This window comes from Triticum aestivum, chromosome 5B (genome assembly GCF_018294505.1).
Source record: "Triticum aestivum cultivar Chinese Spring chromosome 5B, IWGSC CS RefSeq v2.1, whole genome shotgun sequence".
NCBI classification, from domain to species: domain Eukaryota; kingdom Viridiplantae; phylum Streptophyta; class Magnoliopsida; order Poales; family Poaceae; genus Triticum; species Triticum aestivum.
In genome coordinates, this window is record NC_057807.1 from 614,447,265 (window position 1) to 614,451,150 (window position 3,886).

Consider the following 3,886-nt stretch of genomic DNA (forward strand, 5'->3'; position numbering starts at 1 on the left):
ATTTTGAAGTCACATGATGAAGGTGACGGAAAAATACGACCTAAGTTACAAGCAACCACAACTATGAAAGCCACTCCTACTTATTTGGTTATTGTGTCAAACCCCTTGCATATACCTCACATAAGAATGTCAAACTACATCACTCCTAACTGTGGATCACCTCTATGTCTCTAGTCGCACATATTATAATGAAATACAAAAAATACAATGTGATGTGCACATATAAAAATTGAATATAATGTGTTTCGTAATAAATCAATGTGCTTTAACGCCCGAATCCTAGGCTCATGGCAGCTTCCTTGTCAACGGAGAAATTTCCTGTGCTGCCAACAAACCCCGGGGAGTGAGCCTCGTACGGCGACACCCCAAGCAAGCTCTCTGTGTCTTCATGACTCTGCTCCGCCCATGGATGTTGCAGAACCTTCCGCAAATGGCCTAGTTTGTCCGCGACTTCCTTCATGGATGGCCTGTTGTCGCCGCACATCTCCAAGCACTGTCGCACTACCTCTGCGATCTCTTCAACAATTTCGGTGCTCTCGATGTCCTTGACCTGATCGTCCAATATCTCCACGAGCCTCCTTCTTTCATGGCATCCAAAAACATCATAGATATAGTCTTCTCATTTTCAGGGGCTTCGAGGTTGAACGCCTTCTTGCGGGTGAGCAACTCCACAAGAACGACCCCAAAACTATACACGTCACTCTTATCTGTCAATTGGCATGTACACAAGTACTCCGGGTCGAGGTAGCCACAGGTTCCTTGCACAAGCGTGACGAACTGCGACTCGTCTGATGGTGCCAGGATGGAGGCACCGAAGTCGGAGACCTTGGCAGTGTGACCGCCGTCGAGGAGGATGTTGGAGGACTTGACGTTGCCGTGGAGGATGGGCGGCGACGCCCAAGAGTGCAGGTAGGCGAGAGCTTCAGCGGAATCGTGGGCAATCTGCAGACGAGCTGCTAGGGAGATGCGCTTGATGGGGCTACCATGGATGAGTTGGTACAACGTGCCATCCCGGACGAACTCGTACACCAGCGTGGGCACTTCAACCTCGAGGCAGCATCCCAACAACTTGACGATGTTCCTGTGGTTTATCTGAGATAGGATCAACATCTCCTGGCCGAACTCTTTCTTGTTCTTCTCGTTGATGGTCTTGCATCTCTTGACGGCCACCTCGACGCCACTGTCGAGAAGCGCCCTGTAGACGGTGCCATGTCCTCCGTAGCCGATGATGTGCTTCTCGTCAAACTTGTCAGTGGCTTGTTGTAGCTCCTCTTCTGAAAATATCTTGAAAGAAACTCCTTGTTGTGACTTCATTTCTTCAAATAGAAGCATGCCACCATGCTGCCGGAAATACTTCTGTTTGATTGACTCTATCCTTCGCCTTTCCTTAACAAGGTATCCACAGGTGAAGAGAACCACAAGGGCAACAAATCCGATACTTGCACCTGCGTAAGTACACGTCAATTTAGAACTCGGGCCAAACAGATAGCAGATTACTCAGGATAATACAAGTCTCCTAGTATATCGGTTATAATAACATCTTATATTATGGGACAGATGGAGTATTTCTTAGTATACTGAAGAGAGAAATTGATTGACATACCAACGACAGGCATCACCCAAGCGGGACTTTGATATGGCACGCAAACACCCTGGATCATCTGCTTTCCTGGTGGGCAGGAACATGTGAAACTTCCCACCGTGTTTGTACACATACCCGCGCAAGGATGAGTGGCACTATCAAGGCACTCATTGATATCTGCAATGACAAATTCGAAGCTAGCTCATGTAACTCTCTCACGAACTTGGTAAATCTGTCACAAACTCTTCCGACACAATCAATAAGAGAGGCAGAGAGCTAGAAGACCTGTGCATCCGCCATTGATGTATGGGTTACCCTGGTACCTAGCCGAGCACTTGCAGCGGTAACCAGGTTGGTTCAGGAAGTTGACACATTCGTTGTTCCGACCAACACATGCATAGGAGCTCATGTTTCTCTTGGCTTCATCACACGACCAGGGTCCTACGTGCCAGTCCAACACGACCGGGGTTTTTCCTTTGTAAGTCTCATTGAACACCGTCGATGTTAGGTATGTGGTGCTGAAACTAAAGGCCACCTTCTCCATCATCACAACGTAGCTGCAGGGGCGATCAGGGTCTGTGCTGTTGTAATACTCGTTCAGATATGATTGAAAGTAGTTCAAATTCTTCGGGACGTCCGCCTGGCAGCAGCCACCGCTGCGGGAGCATGTGCCGTTTAAGGGTCTCCCGTTGCATGTCGAGTAGCATCCTATTACGGCCTACATAATTTTTTGAGCATGATGAGGAACATCGTTTCCTTATCACCATTCTAACTTTAATCAAGAACAGTAATCAAGAGATAGCTTGGAAATATTATTAAGTAGCATTTGTGTTCATCATTTTTAGCGGGTACAGATCGAATGCTAATGCCTTGATACCAACGGGATCATAGCCCCTCTTTGAAAGAATAGTCACTCATTCAATCCAATTAAGATATTCTTCAAATTTGTTCAATTTAAGGATTTTTATCATAATTTATACTTACAAAAGGCATATCTGGTCATTCTGTTTCACTAATTTGAACCTCTAATATCAAATTCAAGAACAAGTAGGCAAACAAAATGAGTTGTGCTAATTATATTTAACCCAAGATTATGTACACCCATTTATTCCCTTCGGGTGGAATCATCCCCAGTGTGAACGTAGTATAACTTGGGTGGTTAGTGGAGGTGGTTTTGCCCCAAGCTGACCAATGCCAAATTAACCTCTAGTTTAACGTTTTGGTGTCACATCGATGTAACTATTCTTTTGGAGGACTGATGACCCCGTTGGTATCAAGGTGCCTATAGTGACTTCTTCAATTTATAGCCCTATCAATTTTAGTCTTATATGTGCTCATAGTTGTGCGGGGTGCATATGTATGATGGTGGATTTTTTTTCAAAACTATCACGTTTTTGAAGCAAATTCGGAAACTACAGGAGAGAATTGAAAAAAAATCAAAAGTATAACCCTGTCGGCCTTGCTTGGGCCGAAAAGGGACTTTTCAGCCAGCCTTCGGCCGAAGAGAGGATGTCGGCCCGCGGTTGACCGAAAACGGGCTGTGGTGGGCCGAAGACTTGCTGTCCGTGGTGATCCGGCCGAAAATAGTAGCTTTGGCCAGCTGGTGGCCAAAATGGGCCGTTTTCGGCCAAGCCCAGGCCGAAGAGTACTTCGGCCACCCGTAGGCCGAAATGGCTGGATAAGCCCGAGCGCCTGGCTTCTTCCTCCTGTCGCTGTTATTCTTCTTTCTCTCCTTTCTCTCTCTCGTTCTTCTCTATAGGTCGCCACCCCACTCCGATCTCCTCCATTTGCCACCCATTTTCACATCGAAACCACAGAATCGGTAGATCGTAGCAAACTCCGACGGCCTATGGTGTTTTTTTTGCTATGGGATAGTTTTTGATGCATTTTGGGAGGAGTAGCCTTGGTGGGGAGGAGGACGTGGGGTTGGGTAGTAGGTGGTGGTGACGAGGAGCGGCAGTTGTGGAGGAGGAGGTGTTGCTTGGGGGGTCACTGGAGTTGAACCTCCGGTCGTCGAGGGGGCGGCGGTGTCGTTGTCCGGTGGTGCAAGTACTCTGCGAGGTGGCCGGTGCCGCTGAGTTGAAGAGAGGACACACGCTTCGAAGGTATAACCATGTAGTCATATTGCGAATTTTAGTGTTAATATTTTGTGTCGGCATTTTAGCGCATAGTTCATGTAGCGGGTAATATTAGTGTATATAAGTCATATTGCGAATTATAGTGTTAATATATTTGTGTCGGCATTTTAGTGCATAGTTCGTGTAGCGGGTAATATTAGTGTTCTTTGTGATAAATGAGAAGATG

At 46.7% G+C, this 3,886-nt stretch overlaps 1 pseudogene; it reads right to left on the bottom strand.

Annotated features, from left to right (window-relative positions):
• Nucleotides 1-265: 265 nt before the first annotated feature.
• LOC123115108 (putative wall-associated receptor kinase-like 16) lies at nucleotides 266-2,575 on the bottom strand (annotated as a pseudogene).
• Between the last annotated feature and the right edge of the window lie 1,311 nt (nucleotides 2,576-3,886).